At 34.0% G+C, this 17,927-nt stretch overlaps 1 protein-coding gene and 1 long non-coding RNA gene across 4 annotated transcripts in view; one reads left to right on the forward strand and one right to left on the reverse strand.

The window, feature by feature from the left end:
• Positions 1-17,927, forward strand: part of LOC138129696 (ankyrin repeat domain-containing protein 29-like) — a 263,705-nt gene that overhangs the window by 51,839 nt on the left and 193,939 nt on the right. The gene's annotated exons all lie outside the window — the stretch shown is intronic.
• On the reverse strand, positions 3,227-4,126 carry LOC138129145 (uncharacterized). Its single transcript, XR_011159112.1, has 2 exons — positions 3,680-4,126; positions 3,227-3,632 (listed from the first exon to the last, which is right to left on the reverse strand). It is a non-coding gene; the product is annotated as an uncharacterized lncRNA (long non-coding RNA).

A 17,927-nucleotide genomic window follows, 5' to 3' on the forward strand; every position in this document is an offset into this window, starting at 1 on the left:
AAAAAGTTACAAATCAAATGTTTTTTGCCTGTTAATTTTTTTTGAAGAGTGTCTATAAATGATTGTCAGGTCAAGCTAGCTTTGGAAAAAATATTATTATGCCGCCTTCTTGAAACAGATGCCCAAATTTAATTTACCTCTGACATTAATGGCGTTTTATTCAATCCAGTTTTCGTTCCTTATATTCGTTTCATCACAATTAATAAATATCAAAAATCTGTATTTGTCAATACAAATTGCAAATACGTCCGGTTTTAGAGCTAAACAAAATTTGTGAGGGCAGGATTTAGCCAACAACCTAACCTGAAAATGTGACATTTAGTGTCGAATTTAATCTGCATATAAAGCGGCACATTCAATATTTTTTCATAGCAAGCTGGACCAGACAATTATTTCTAGCTACCCTGCATTTGATTAATACGCTTTGTTATTTTTCCCTCTTTATGGAGAATCAAATTAGACTGTAAAAATCAAAATAAATATGAAAAGAGCTTTTTGTTCAGAATTACAAATGAAACCGCTTCCGACAGTTTTCGTAATTTTCCAGGAACCTTGTCAAACAGCTTCTTCCCTTTTGTTCTTTATTTTACATCATTTTTCGAAACGAGCACCAAACAAAAATGTTCAATTCAAATATTGTTTGTGTCTCAAATTTAATTTCATAGAAAGCTCTTGTCTCTTGTACCAAGACACTATAATAATGTCAATGTCATCCCTTGCTTAATTTTTTAGGTTGGGATTTTGAGACTTTACTGTTATTGTGAATAATCGACACAGTAAGTAAGATTTTACAAAATAGTGGTGTAAAGGAGTTTTACTAACGTGAATTAACTTCCATTGTGCAATCCGCTTCGAAAATAAACCATTATAAAAATGCATTGTTGATAATAATGACAACTTTGTTTTATTTGGGTTTTAGTTTGATATATTTGAAATTTTAAAATCGGGCATGCCACCATAAAATATTTTGACAATCTAACAAAAAAAAATCACTAACATTTGTAGTCACTTGATATAATATAGTTCTTCTTTTAAATAGTTAACCAAAAGATGCACTTGTGCTGAGATATGTAAATTGTTATTGACAAGATCTTGTCTTGTGTTGTTATTGATATTTACTGAGTTATCAAAATTGTAGTAATTGATAATCTCTTGTTTTGTCAAGTGTTATAGTTGACTTTTACTGAGATATAAAAATTGTTATTGACATATCAAAATTGTTGTTGGCTTATACTAAGATATCAAAGTTATTTTTGACTTGTATTGATATATTAGAATCGTTATTGACTTGTACTGAGATATCAAAGTCTTTATTGACTTGTATTGATATATTAAAATCATTATTGACTTATACTGAAAATATCAAAGTTGTTATTGACAAGCTCTAGTCTTGTTTTGTGTTATTATTGACTCTTTCTGAAACATCAAAATTGATACTGACAAGCTCTTATCTTGTGTTGTGTTGTTAATGACTTGTACTGAGATATCAAAGTCTTTTACTGACTTGTATTGATATCTTAAAATCCTTATTGATTCATACTAAAATATCAAAGTTGTATTGACAAGCTCTTGTTTTGTTTTCTGTTATTATTGAGTTTTACTGAGATATAAAAATTGTTATTGACTTATACTGAGATATCAGAATTGTTATTGACAAGCTCTTGTCAATCACGACTTTGACATTTTTAAAATCTCACTACAACTCCATCTTAGAAGTTTAACACTTCTTCATTCTTTCAAAGCTTGCATCCCTTCTTCACTAATATATCAGACATCGTGTAACATATGCATATTTATATACAGGGTGTATCGGAAATATGTGTGTTAATTTTAACCAATGAAAGAACTCGCTAATTTATGAAACTTTACTCTACAACATTTTGCAAAATTCGCAAAAGTATTCCAAACTTTTTTGCTCCTCAATTTTACCAAACGAGTCGTTTTGAGTGATTAACTAGTTTCTCCTTTTTGTAACCGTGAGAATTTAAATTTTGATTATTTAATTTTTTCTCTAACAATGTAACTTTTTAACAAAGTTTCGTTTCTATCACATTGATGGCTAATTTATTTTAAATTAATTTGTAATGATTTTTCGTAAAAATGTTATAAAGAAAAGTGTCATGAATTGGCGAGTTCTTCCACTGATTAAAATTAACACACGTATTTCAGATACACCCTGTATATTATAAAAATCCATAATGTCTATTGTGACTAATGGACAAGGATGCGTTCTGTGGAATACGAAATGATCGAAAAGTATAGCCCAGTGGAATCGAGTTTTTCCGATTAGTCATCCTTCTGATATAAATAGAAGAAGTCAAAGGTCATCGACTATTTTGTTTTCGCCAAAAATTATTTATTGTACGGATACCGATCAAGACACAACTTGTAATTAAAGTAAATTATCACCGACTAATTTAATTTATTGATAAACATGTTAAATGACAAGAGAATTGACCACAATTGTTAATCATTAAGACAATCAGTGTGAATATGCCTATTGGTTAAAAGTTTACTGTCTGAACTAATTTGACAACATTTTCTTTTCAAATATTTGGCAATCTGTTAAAAGTAATCTCTTGTTTTCCTCGAGCTAACATAATGTTGCTTTCTAACATAAAATTTTGTGTGGTGTTGATTAAAACAAACAAAGAAAAAATATTTTATGGAATGAGAGAAAGAAGTACATATTTATTTTTTACATAACTCATGAAGAGCGCTAGTTTTATTACAATCTTCCTACTCTGGATTGGCCCGTAAATTCTTCTTTCTTCTCTAATTCTATATCTTTATTTTTGTAACAAAAATTGAAGAAAAAAAGAAGACAACACTATCATTAAATTCCTCTTGATATGCATCATCCGTTCTTCCTAGGGAAGCAGCACTAGTTACTTCTAAACAGACAGAAGAAAGAAAGTCTTCTGATTCTTCAATAGTCATTGAGGCTTTAGCCACAGTCCCTCCTACCATAAGACTTGTCCTGTCAAAGTTCTTGTACCATTTACTCTTCACTGGTGTCCAAAATTTCTTCAAACTCTTCCTTGGTCACCACTGTCAACTGTTGCATCTAGTAACGTCTTATCTAGATTGATAGAGCCTGTCTTTCATTTCCTGAACAATTTCTTTGCAGGGTAAAATCCTTCCAATTATTCTAATTTTTAGTAAAAATGCAAAGAATCTAGGATGGTTGATTAATCAACTGGTACAAAGCAATAAAACCGCCACAAAGAGTGTTGGGTATTTATTAAAATGTTTTATAACGAATATAAAATTTCAAAATTTCCAAATAAAAAAACTGCCAAAAAGTACCACCCACTGGGTTCGAGTTTTCATGATTAGTCATCCTTCAGGTATTAAAAGAAGAGTCGAAGGTCATTTTTCCTAATAAAATTGTCGAATGGTACCAACGCAGAGACAATTTGGAGGTTAAGGTTAATATTGGTTGTTTAATTATTGGCTTTATTAATAATCAAGAGGAACGACCTTTGTCTAATTATAATGTTAACTATGAGAACTGTCAAATGTCAACGGAATTAGCAAAATCATCATTCATCAAGACCACAACCATGGATGTACTAATTGGTCAAAGATTTATGGTCTTGAGCAGCCAACAGCAATTTTTCCAAGCTGACCTAAGAGATGTTAGTCATTTCCAAATTTGTTTTGGCAATTTTCTTACTGTGCAAGATTTCTTCTTGAGAAGACTGTCTGGAGGTGAGAGATTGTTCAATTACGAGTAGTTGGCAGAAGGAGAACCTTCGACTAATTAAATTGTCGCTCACGAAGACTGCCAAATGTCAACAGGATTAATAAAATTGTCACTCAACGAGTCGATAATTGCGGATGTAAAGATTTACAGTCTTGTTCAATCAGTAAATTTTTTTCTACCAACTTCTTCAGTGACGCTCTCACACGTCTTTCTTGTTTCCTAAGTGATTAAAAGATCAAGGACCAAGCAATAGATTAGGAAAAAATTACTGTCATCACACAACAAAAATTTGTTTTTTAAAAGGCGCCACATTCGCACCAGGGCCACTTTTCAACAACAACAGATTCCGTCGATTTATCGATTCTTGAATATCTTCAGTCGGAGCGAGGTCAACGGATCGCGCTTGATATGTGACCAGAATTTTCTTCAGCTGACTCAAACCATCAGGGTTAGATCGATTGGAAGAAAGTTGCTCCATCGCGATGAAGAAATAATCTGGCTGTATACAACAATGAAATAAATGAAATGGTTTTAACCAATATGAAATAAAACACATAACGACATTCGTCCGTGAACTCTTTTTACAGTACTCGTCTCGAGTTTCAAGACTCGGCTCCTTCGTCGCCTCGTCCTTAAACGTCTAACTCGTACTGTAAACTATGAGTTCCCGGACTTATAACGTTAATTACTATTACACTATCTAAGTGGATTGCATTTTAATAATCCCGTGTTTACAATGTGAACTTTGAGTTTCGCAATTTTTCACATTAATCAATCATTTCGGTGCATTCTACGATTCGGCCGCGACGTGTCCAGAATGCGCCAGTCCCGCAGGGCGCCCCTTCAGGACCGCTCCTGTTTCTGAAACGCAGTACACCTCGAGCCAAACAAGATTAAAAGTGCAAATTTATGCCAGGTGAACCTTTATATTGCAAAAGCACTGTTGTGTTCGTTTTTATGAGACACAACTAGTTTTAGAAACATCTTCAGCAAATGCATAATTCAGTGTCCGCCTTCACGCTTCTTTGTGTGTTTTTTTTTTTCGGTTTCTTGCAGCTTCCGTGAGACGATGTCACCGTTCGGATTCGTTTCGAGTCGTAAATCGTTCCGGCCATCACGTTCCATTACGAAGTCTTCCTATTTTGCGGTAATTACAGTCGCCTTCGTTGATTTTCAGCAGACGCCGAGGTCCAAGGCGATGTGCGAGAGAAGATTTGTGCCGCAGGATTCAAGAACAAGGTGGTATGGTAATGGAGTCGACGGCGAGGTGATGGGGAATTTTCAAAAGAGAAATAAATAAAAATAATATGAGAAATGTCACATAAAAATGGTTGTGGTTGGAGCAGTTTTGTGAAATGGAATGATTATTATGAAATGCGACAAAAAAACTAATGTAAAACAGTGAGAGAGATCTTGTGACCTCTCAAAGCAAATTAATTGATAGTGAAGAATTTAGGATGGAAACATAATGTAGCAAAAAAAAAAACAAAATATTTTTAATAAAGATGAGATGTAGGTAGAGGATTAATAAATTAGTTTGACATTTTAGATAAACAGTAGAAACACTCTAAGAACTAAAGAAAATTAATTCACATGAAATATTAACGAATATAAGAATTAAAGGGTTAATTAAAGCTTTCAAAGTAACACCGTTTTATAACGAGCGTCCAAAAAATGTGTGGTCAATTAGATCGTCTCTCTCTCTTTCTTCCTCTTTTTTAAAAAGGAAAACTTTTCTTGTTTAGTTTTAGAAAGAATTACTTTTTGCAAAAGCAGTACGCTATACGTTAACAGAAACAAAAGTGTCAGACTTGACAACGTTACTTTTTGAACACACGTTAGTACAGTATACATATTTATATTAAGTGGCAGTGAATGCAATTTAAATAAAAAATGGACAATGGAAACTATGCACCAATAAGGTCACAAAATGCACATAATAATACTCTTGTTAAGAAAGAAAAATGAAATAATAGGAAATTTTTTTGGAATTTTCAATAAGTTTTCAAAGAACTATCCAATTATTTTAAGTGTTAAAGATAACGATCGTTCACAAAAACTTGGCCATTCTTTGCTTTTCTTTGTTACGATGTGGCGTAGCTTATCAGCTGTCAAACCATAAATGTCAATTGTTATTTAACCAGCGAACAAGCATTGGTGTAAATTATTTCTTTTGCAACAATGCAGTTCTTTTCGGAACTAACTAGAATTTGAAGTGAGATTTTGTACCTGAAAAAAATGTCAAAGCATACTAATTAAAAAGGCAACCTGTGATTATGAACAATGAATAAAAAACTGTTTAATAAAGAAATGAACAAGAAGAAAAGAGCAAAAGGAACAGTTGTCATTTTAAATGACAGTGAAAGAAGTACATATTTAAAAATAGAAAAAGAATCAAGGGATAATATGTCAATGATGCCTAAAGAGTACAATTGTCATGGATCGTTTTAAAGGAAATATAAATAGAATAAATCACGGAATCTCTAAAAAGTTAAAAAAAAAAATTAATTAATGTGAAGGATTAAATAGATTTAATATAACATCTGGAAGGAACACTGATTTAAACAACTAAAATAATCTTGAGTGAATGTGAAGGATATAGTTGACATATCATATTTAAAATTAGATGGAAAAAAGAAAAAAGCATAAGAAAAATATCAAGATGAAAAAGAAAAAATGTATACAAAGAAAAAGGAAATTTGACATATTTCAAGTTACAGTAGGGTTTCCTAAAGACTGAAATTTAGTAAATAAAATAATTTTCAAGAAAAAATAGATTGATTGTGGAAGACATAATAATTGGAATAAAAATTTAAAAAAGAAAATAAATTCAAAGTAAAAAATGTATTGAAATAATTTTTTTTCCTTAAATTTTTTAAAGCGAGAATGACTTTTACAGAAGAAAGAATTTATTAAGAATAACAAATTAAAAGCAATATAAAAATTAAAGGGTTAATTAGAGCTTTCAAAAAAACACCAACTTATAACGAGCGTTCACATTTTCCTTCAGATACCATTTTATTCCAAAATAAATCATTAATTTAAAGTAAAAAACATCATGTCACATTAAAAAAAAAGGAAAAATCTCGTTATTTAGCTCAAACAATAACTGCTTCATACTAAAGAAATAATTCGCGCTGGTGTTTGTTTGCTGAATAAATAAAGCTACGTCATACGTTAATGGAAACAACAGTAATTGATTTAAAATCCAATGTTTATGACTTACTCGATACACTAGAAATGTGCATCTAGGAGGCAATGGAAGTGTGAATGCACCTTTAGCTTCCTCACCAGAAAAGTTACTAGCCATTGACAAATGACAGTAATGACATGAGCCCGAGCGACTGGCCCTCGCGCCCCGCTTCTAACCTTAAAATAATGCGCTTTTGCTCAAAATGTATTTATTGTTGATGAATTCCACGGAAAGTAGAAATTAATCAATTGTTGTAGCATATTTTCAGACTGGACGACATGGTTGGCAACCATAACAAAATAAAACACTAAATGCGGGTCTTTAATCAAGGTTGCCAAACTAAAATCAGCTCTCCATAGCCGCCTAACATGTACATTTATAATGAATTAAATATACTGAAAATTAATTTTTCCAAATTTTTTATAAACTACGTTAAACAAACCCAACCAAATTCGTTAGGTTCTTCTTGTATGAACTAATCCAAGATGATATTTGGTTCATTTTGGATTGAATTTTTTACTCTTCGTGAGAGTGAGTAAAAATTGTATTCAATTAGAAATCGTAGATTTGCACATGGAGGGACTGATAACATATTGATGGTTTTGTGACTGTGTTTCGAAAAAAAGTCTCCAAGTAACAATGCATCTAAGAAAAACTGTAAAAAATCATCAACGACCCCTGATTTTATTTTAGTAGTGGGACACCCAATATGCATCCTCCTGAGTCAACTGAAACCACTTTAGAGATATTGTTTTCCAAATTCTTACACTCTCTTGCCGTTCACTTGTGAGAGGATTTATTGATAAATGTGTAAACATTTATGCGATTTTGTAGTAAAAGTGTCGATTTTAATTCTGGTTTTACTTGAAACAAATCAAAATTAATCTTCTTGTGTGTATTACCTTCAGTTCGTTTCGATAATACAAAAACTGACATTTATTAAATGTTAATATTTGTTACATAATGTGTATTATATCTAACACCGTAAGTATTATTTACACAAATTATTTGCTGTTACACTTGTGCACGTCAAACAAGTATAATTTTTTTATTTGCTATTGACACATCCAGTAGAAAGTAATCCAACTAACAAATTATTTATCTTACTCGTCTTACACGAAAATTTTTATAGGGTAAACGATCATAGGAAAAATATCAAAAATCCACCACATGTTGACTCATGTTGGTTAAACAATAAATATCCCTACAATTCTACTTAGTAACTTAAACTACACCAGTTGACACCACTGACAATGTTGTCAAACCCCTGCTCTTCAGAAACGTATAATACAGGGTGTCTTAAAATTATCGTATTCCGAGTTCGGGGCTTAGTAGGGGACATCCTGTTGACCAAGTAAAAATGTAAAAAAAAATTGCTGTCACTTTGAAAAAAATATCAAAGTTGCCAATATTTGTTCAAAAGTACCAGATTAATATTCTAGCTATGTTGTACTTCCCTTTTGAACAAAAATTGGCAAAATAAAACTTTTATTTTTCCGAGATAAAGCTGTTTTTTCAAGAAATGTCTTTTCGTTTATATTTTAATATTTTACATAATCATTCTCACCATATTTCAAAATGAATGTCAACCATTGATATTTTTATTTGAAGAAAACATAAAAAGTTTGACCCATATATCTTTGTAAAGACCCCCCTTATATTTTTTATTTTATTTTTTCGAGATTGCTGAGATTTTTCCCTACAAGACTCTCGACTTGGAATATGTTAATTTTGCGACACCCTGTATAATATAATGCCCTGAAAAGGAAGATATTTGCTTGAGAAGAATTTTAAAATTGTCTTAATACGATGTGTAGAGGAATTAAAAAAATTAACCTAACTTTCATTTTGCGCCAAATCAAACTTCCCAGTGTTGACACATGTACCATTGATGTAAATTGTGGCGTTGGTAACTCTTTGATATGTGAATAGGGTGTATTTAAATTTCGTCGAAAAAAAATCAATGTAATTAATAATTATTTTAAAATAGTTTAAAGATGCTATAATACACCTTGGGAAATAAAGAAAGTGCTTAGTTTAAGCAATATGTACAGAAAACAACTATTTAAATTGTTAATGAGATTATATTACATTTATAAAAGTCAACAAGAAGAACCGACTGACTTTTGAATTGCTGCAGCAATGTACAAATAAATTGCCAACGTTCCAGTTCCATCTTTGGCAAAAGACATTTTAATTTGCTTTCATTTCCCCAGTTCTGCTTAGATAGGTTAAAACAACTGAAAAAGTGAACCAAAGAGCAATCCTCCAGTAAAAACCACCGACTCATTGATGCTACACCAAATAAAACCATCCAAGTTTAATTTCTAGATCCATTTGTGGCACAATCTAAATTCCATTTAGATAATTTCATGTTATGTAGTTATGTAACGTTTTTTAAGTGTAATTAACTAAAACTTTCATTTAATTTTCGGTTATTTTTTAGTCGGAGATATTATGGCAAGATAAATGGCGTACAAAGCAAATCACTCAATTCTGCTAAAAAGATGGAACCACTGGTAATTGTTATAATCAATCATCTGGTTCGCTTTCCTACGTAGTAATTTAGAAGTCGAATTCTCGCCATTTGACGTGATATAAATCAAATTAGACACTCCAAATTGAAATTGGTTCTTTAGATCCATTTCCGATAATATTTTTTATTTGTCTTGTACATTGTCGATGAGCTAACACAAAAAATGAAAGAAATTTAAAACCTGACGTCCATCTAGAACAATTATTTGTGTATCAAGGCCAAAAAGTGCATCTTTTCCGTCCGAGTTTTCTGACCGAGGCGCAGCCGAGGCTTGAAAATAGGCACTTTTTGGCAGAAGTGCACATTAAATTTTTTAGGCGACCGCATGAACTACAAAGCAACAGATATCATTGGAAAAATTACAAATTTATTTTGTATCTACCTTTTTGAAATAGATAAATGTATTAATACATATTAACAATATTTATTTATAGTATTTATTTGTTATCAGTTTGGCAACACAAAAATAATTACTTATTTACATAATTTATGGTGACAGGACAATTATCGGTTTTATCGGTAACTTACTAAATAGACAAACAGATGGCGCCACGGTCAGCGTCCGAAAAAGAATTACTTTTCGTCCGCTTGCTAATACGTAAAATTACCGTTTTTATTAAGGGTGCCTAAAAAAGGAATTAAAAACAGTACCTATTGCAGATATTGGGAAGAAATTTATTTCAACTGTGTAATTTTATAAATTTATAAATGAAAATTTGAGTATCTATCTGTTATTTCGATATTATACAAATTTTCCAACTTTTTGGGTTATTTAGGCTGCACAGAAGGGATTTTAACAATTTTTAGAATTTTTGTTTGTCTGTTTGTATCCAGTTAATTTAGAAAATAATAGAGCGATTTTCGTCGAACGAAGTTTGTTAAAAAAGGAAGATCCCGGATTGTGTTCTGCAGTTGTTTCATCACGATATGAAGTCAGAAAGCGACGGAGTAGTGGTGATGTAGTGAGCTCGCCTCTTCTCTGTTTCTATTTCGTCCATAAAAATTGCGTACGGTCACGTCATTTCACGTCTTGTTTTGAGAAAAAACCTGCAATATACTTTACAACCATTGGATTTCGTCCCAGCACTATTTTTTTTTTAGAAAAACGTAATATCCACCAATGAAGAAAATTTCCATCTTCAGCAAAACTCAAAGCGTTGTTGACAGACAAAACAAAATCATCTAAAAAGAGAAATAAAAAGCGCTACAGTACTGCCACCTGTCAAATTAAAAAAATCAATTCTTCCCATTTTGAAAAATGTATTTTATTCACCATTTGCGTAATGTAATCGCTTCATAAAATAATATTTACATACCTTAAAATGCTTGACCACTATTTGTCACTTGTCAAGCATCATGAATTATAGATGAGAGCACGTGGTAGACAATGCTGTTTCGGATTTTCCGAATTGTAAAGGAGCGGTCGCAGTTTTCCAGGAATTATTTTTTCTCAAAAAATTTAATTTGACAATTCATGCAAATGAGCAGAAAACAGCAATGGTGCTATGTTTCACACGGCAATTGTGACAGTTTTTTCAAAATTCGAATTTCAAGTGCGAAGTAGCCAATAGAAGCTCCAGATCTGCAATCTATGGAAACTCTGTAGAATTTGCCAAACGACAAGGTACTAACATTTGACGTTTAAGCACATTAAACTGTGCTGTAATTTTTATTTGTGTATCAAGGCCAAAAAGTGCATCTTTTTCGTCCGAGTCTGAGTTTTCTGGCCGAGGCGCAGCTGAGGCATCATTAGAAAAATTACAAATTAATTTTGTATCAACCTTTTTCAAATAGATACATTTATTAATACATAGCAACCATTTTTTTTGTAGTATTTGTTATCAATTTGCCAACAAAACTAGAAATTGCTATTTGCAATACAATTACTTATTTACTAATTTACGGTGACAGGACAATTATCGGTTTTATCGATTTCGTTGCTAACTTACTAAACAGACGGCGCCACGGTCAGTGTCCGAAAAAGTGCGTCCGAAAAAGAATTACTTTTCGTCCGCTTGTGAGTACGTAAACCTATCGTTTTCATTAAACACGCTTAAAAAGAATATCTAGTTATTATTGTGCTTCACGATTTTTGTTTATATTGTAATACCGTTTGTTTTTTTTTTCTCAACAATTTTTATATTTTTTACCTTTGATTCATATGACACATCTGCAATTGGCTCTCAAATCGTCACTCAATTTTTTTTCGATTATCGACTAACAAAACAATTTATCTCAGTCCCACAGCGCTCTTCCGGGAGTCCAATTCTGTCTCGTCATACTACAACAATTTTTTCTGAAACCTCCGTTTTCAAATTTTATCAAATATTATTAGACCCAAACAACAACGTTGGTAGTTTTTTGCTTGATGAGGTTGTTTACATCAATGTTAATAGTTAAATCATTACATCAGTGTCTGGATTGATGCGATTGTCACGAAAAGGCAAAAAATCAAATCCTTTTACTCATCGCGTTAATTCGTGACTGATAAATTGATAATCGCTGACAGCATCAGGATTCTGGTTTTCTTCAACGCATCACCAATTAAATAATTAGAATCGATTGGTGAACGCTTATCTAAGAAATTTCGTTGGAAAAGTTCAGAAATCAAACATCCGGCGATAATAAATCTCAAAATTGCGCTTCTCATAACGATTTTTTTCTCCATCTGACCGTGACTTTCAAAGCTCATAAATCATATTTTAATGTAGCGACGCACCAACAACACCTATCTATATAGAGTGGCACAGGAAAAAAATTTCCTTTTGGGATGAGCAACTCACCTGACGCCATAAACAAACGAGTTCAAGGATGGCGGAAAATGGAAGTGATCGACGTTGGCGACGGTAACAACATTATCAGACCGGAGAAAAAAAACAACACCATTGTTGGCAATTTATTGCTTCGCACGGTGTAGCCAGCCGTGCCGGATTTGTCCAATTAAATCATCAATTAGTGTTGCACAACGAGATTTTCGAAAATCTCGCGAATCCTGTTCGGGGCTGAGTCAGCGACCAGGATGCGGCGACGCCTCCTTTTCGACACCCTGTATGTGACACACGCCGCAATGACGACATCTCACGCGAATTCCTCTAATCACTATTGAAATGTCGCATTTTATTATCGCGTCCTTTCAAATATCACCGCTGATATTTGAATAATGGGGGGTCACGTGGCTCCCGAATTCCATCGCCGGTTAAATTTAGACGAAAATTGATGGCTGATAGGTACAACATTCTGTGAATATTTCATGGGAATTAGCTGTATATGGACTTTCATTTTTGACGAGGCAGCCTTGTAACGTGCCTCAAAACACGAAACCGAGAGGTTTTGTATTTTAATTCCGTTATCGGGTTGGCAACGTGCCAGACTTCGCCGAACCAACAGATTTCCACCGTGGTCACACTTCTGCGAACAGAATGGGGCCCAGAAGCGGTCCTTGAGTGACCCGCGGTTTCCGCTTTCGGCATCTTCACCAGTGATCAAGAAACATCCTTACTGTTGTTTAAGATTACTACCAGCTTAGAGGAAATTATGACTAAGCCATCCTTTCCCTCCTCTTCCATTCATTCTTACTCCTTTCCATCTTCCTTCAGTATCCCTTCCCGCTCCTTTCCCTCCCTCTCTTTCATTTAGCTACATCCAATCCACATGTGCTAAATTGTCTTTCTCTCCTTATAGCACATTCTGCACCTTCCTTCCTCCCCTTCCGTCCAATACCTGTTTTCTCTCTCCTCGTTCCCACATCTGAATCTCGCTATCAGTTTTCTTTCTTTTGGACTCTCTCTCCCCAGGTACACCTCTCATACTCCCTGTTGTACCTTGATTCTTTGATTCTCTCCTTTTTCTTGCTTGTCCGTCCGTGTCTTTCTCTCTTCCACTCAGCTCTACATTAATCTGTCTTCCTTTTGCTCTCCTTTCCACTTCTTCACTGGTATACCCGTTCCTCTGATAGTACTTCTCCCTCTCCTTCTGCTCCTTGTTTTTTTCTTTTCTCTCCAGCATTCCCCATCCATTTTGTCCTCAAACTTTGGATTCTTCTTTTATAAAAGAAGGGAAGGAATCAAAAATATTCTTGCAAACAGCAAGAGATTTGGAAACGTATTGCTTCTTTGATTAATGGAGAATGTCTTTCTTCTTTTTACTTCTGATCTGTCAACTCCTTTTTTGTAGGCTCTTTAGGAGAAGCTTTTTCTTCCTGCTTAGAGAAGTTTATTTTTGTTCAGCACCAGTAGTCCTGATTGGAGGATTTTATGAAATATTGTAGACACTCTAAAAGTAATTCTTCATTTATCCAGTCAGGGTTTGAGCATCGATACGAAAATCCAGAAGCCATCTTTCTTCATTGCCTTCCTCGGTCTTCGCTTATAACACACACGGCAGTTGCGTTTCATTGTTTCTCAGCTGACTGCCGTTCCAACAAAAAAATTCGGCAATTCATGCTTTGCGCAGCACATGATCGGAATTACGCCAATTTGCTTGTATTTTCTCGTGGAATTGGAAAGAGAAAAGTATTTCTTTAGTAACTTTTTTGTTTGTAACAGGGACTTTCTAGAAGAAAGGCTTTTGGAGAAAACATCTAATGAAGCAAACACGCTGATGGGAACTCAAAAATTTGACATTTATCATTAGTTCTCAAGGCAACGTTGCCAGACTGATATTTTTTCATTGCCGAGGAAAAAGTTGCTCATTGTTTAAAAAAGAACCCTCGACGAAATTACATCCTGAAATTTGGACAGATATTCACTAAATTACAAGTTTTTTTTTTGGAAAATTATGAAAATTCCTATTTTTTGAAAACTTTGAATAAGTTTTTTTAGATTTTCAGAAATCTTGATCATTTTGAAAATTTCAACCGATCAAGACTCATTAAATTGTTTTATAATTATTATTAACTATTTCAAGTAACTCTAAATGACTGAAACAGATTTAGTGGGTTGGCATCCCCGAGTAATTGGTAAACCTTGTTATTGCCAACATGTCATTTCGTGATTCATTTTTTAGGTTAGAGTTTCGGAAATTTGATGTTATTGTAAACAAGATTTTACGAAATAATGGTGAAAGCAAGTTTTACTACTGTGAATTAATTTTCATTTTGCAATCCCTTACATTACAATAAATATACTGTGTTCAATAATACAAACCATTCTGAAAAATAAAGCATGATAATGAATTAATGACAACTTTGTCTTATTCGACTTTTCCTTCCATACATATTAATTTGCAAATCGAGTACGTCAACTTCAAACATGTTGCCAACCTGACAAATAAATCATAAACATTTATAGTCATTAAGCCACAAGTTGGCATCCAAAAATATGTTTTAAACTGGAGAAATTAAATTCCAAAATATTTTTTTTTATTTCAGTGTCAGAATGAGTATTTTGTGACACTGAAAAGCGTTACACAATGATCAATTTTATAGCATCGTTTCTAGTGATTATTGAATATGGGGTTGGTATTGATAGTAAATTTCAGTGTTAAATGTGATGTCACTGATGACATTTGGGAGACAATCTGAAATTTAATTTTCAATGAAATGACATTGCTTCATCAATACCAACCCATTAAATTAAACTATTAAAATAAACTAGATAATTATTTTATATTTTTTAAAATTAAATTAATGAAATAGAAAAAATAGCATATTACACTCGTTTCAGAAGATATTTGCTTGAACTAGCTCCTTTAGAGCACGCGTCGCTGCGCTCGTCGTGCCCTAAACCCTCTCGTTCGACAATAGATTGTCTTGTGCAACTCATATAACAATATGTTATTTAGTTATTGACATAATGTGGAAACCAAATCCATTTTTTATCTGTAAACTATAGTATTCAGATAAAATCAATGCATCTTTTTTTCCTTCGTTTGTATTTATTGATGTGTTCTGTCAAACAAATCTCACGAACTTCAAGTTCATTGAATTATTCATTTTGTGAAATCTCACCATTAAAGCACTAGACTAGTGATTTCTTTTGCTGTTGGATTCCTCTCTTCAAGACGCCTCTTTTGATGTATAACAGTTGCCCCGTAACTCTCTTAGTATTCGAGAAAAATGAAGAAAACTTAAAAAAAAATCTTATTTTGTATTTAAATTTACGGATTCGATTGACCATTGCTTTCTTACTAGATGTCATATTCCATTTAGTTTTACACTGTTGAATTCCTATCTTCAAGACGCTTCTTTTGATGTCTAACAGTCATCCCGTAACTCTTATAATTTTCGAGAAAAATGAAGAAAACTTTTTAAAAAATCTTATTTTGTATTTAAATTTGCGGATTCGATTGATCATTGCTCCCTTACTAAGTATTGCATTTTATTAAATTTTATACTGTTGGATTCCTCTCTTCAAGACGCTTCCGTTGATGTACAAAAGTCATACCGTGGCCTTCTTAGTTTTCGAGAAAAATGAAGAAAACTTTAAAAAAACCTTATTTTGTATTTAAATTTACGGAGTCGATTGACCATTGCTCCCTTACTAGGTATCATATTCCATTTAGTTTTACACTGTCGTATTCCTCTCTTCAAGACCCTCGTTTTGATCTACAAAAGTTAGACCCGCTTAGTTTTCGAGAAAAATTAAATTCTTATTTTGTTGCTGTCCGCAAGACTCTGTAGTGGAACCAATCTTATTTGATCTTATTGTCAATGGTATTTTTACATACTTAACAGTTGATTATGCTTTACAATCTATACTTATAACATAAAAATTTACACTACAATTAACACAATTAAGAACTATTTGTCATTTAAGACATTTAAAATTTTAAATCAAGGTACTCAAATAATTTCAATATAATTGCGTTGTCGTCATTCAAGCCCAAATCTACTTTAACCAATAAGCAAGATTGCGTGAATGTGGAGGTTTTGAGGCGTGCCTCAGGCGGTGTAACTCAAGGTTCCTATCTCGATCCTCTCTTGTTTACTATATTATTATAAATGATGTTGTTGATTATTGTAGAACACGAATTTTGTTATTGCTAAATACAGATGATTTAAAATTTTCTCACACTAGTTAGATATGAAAAATGCAACTCTGAGGAACTTTCAGAACTATTGCATTGAAGTAGCTGAATTGTCAGATGGACATAAGAGCGGACGCAGAAGAGATTCCTGCGGAACACCGTTACATTCTGTCATCAACAGTATTGCCAACACGAAGTCATATTGTAGTGGTTGTTTACTTCTTGATTTCAACCACAATCAGTACAAATTCCTTCAAGGACCTTCTTCTGATTCTAGTCACACGTTGTCACATCTTGCCAGAAACGAAGAAGATTGCAAGAGATTGTAAAGAATCTAGAGTAGACTTTTGAGTCATTTTTTAACACAGTAGAGCTGCTCACTTAATTCTGGACCAGACTGTGGTGAACAAAGACCAGAAGCTGCAACTCGCCCAAGCGCGTAACATCATAGGTACTAAACTAGCACCTTGCGTAACGCCGATTTTTCTCCCGACCATTTCCAAATATGCAGAATCTTTAGAAAACGTTTGCGCAAGCGTTTTTCACAGCGGCCACCGAAATCCGATCCGTCCCAAATTTCAAACAATAAAACACCGGACCACCTGAGCGATCGTTACGCAGTGGCGTGCCTCGGGGCCGAACCTAACACCAATCTAATGCAATTGTTGCACACAGAGGTGGGTGCGGGCGGTCAAAAGCCAAAATCTTCGGCGACGAGCACCTCCTAGCATCTGGCTGACGAATCTCTTCGCAAATAATGCGTGTCATTCAGAGGCGAGATGAGTAAAAAACGATCTTATGGATGAGCCAAGGCCAGACTCATCCGCTTCGGCGGTTTTTATTTTTATTTTAATAATAATGCGTCTCGAAAAAGTTCAAGTTCACGAGAAGCGACGCCTAGGTGGTGGCTAGGTTGGCGCAGAGGGCGATCCGTGTCAAGACCGCCTCGGCAAATCCATTACTATTTATTGGTTGTAAGAGTGGCGTTTAGCGGTAATTTGGTCTTTTATTGGGCGATAATTTATGGAAAAGTGGCTGCGACAGCCGAATCTCATTGTGTCATCCGTTACGCAACGGTGAAATTCGGACGAGTTTGCACGGAGGGAGGGTTTTCGAAGAGATGTCTTGGCGCTCACCCCCCCTGCGCGCCAATCACACCTCCTAAGGTCAAAAGTTGCCCCAAAACATCCAAACCTCTATGGTAATTAATCGCGTTAGAAAGGCAGCACGTGTGAGTTATTGGTCGCTTCCTGATTCTTGCGCGGCGAGCCATCCATCTTAAATCGCCTTAATGACCAATAATTAACAATCAAGGTCCCCGAATTGATCGCCGAACAAACAATCTTGCGCGACCCAGTACTTATGCATCGGGAGTGGATGGGGAAAGCGCGTCGTCAAGGAGACCGACTCGTCTTGGACATCCTTGCAAGGCTACCACGCCAGCTCCACCGGACGAAATCGGGCCGGCTCCGCGGCTACCACGCTTAATCGGTAATTAAAATCGGCGATAATTAAATTTTCCT

Source organism: Tenebrio molitor, chromosome 4 (assembly GCF_963966145.1).
Source record: "Tenebrio molitor chromosome 4, icTenMoli1.1, whole genome shotgun sequence".
Lineage (NCBI taxonomy): Eukaryota > Metazoa > Arthropoda > Insecta > Coleoptera > Tenebrionidae > Tenebrio > Tenebrio molitor.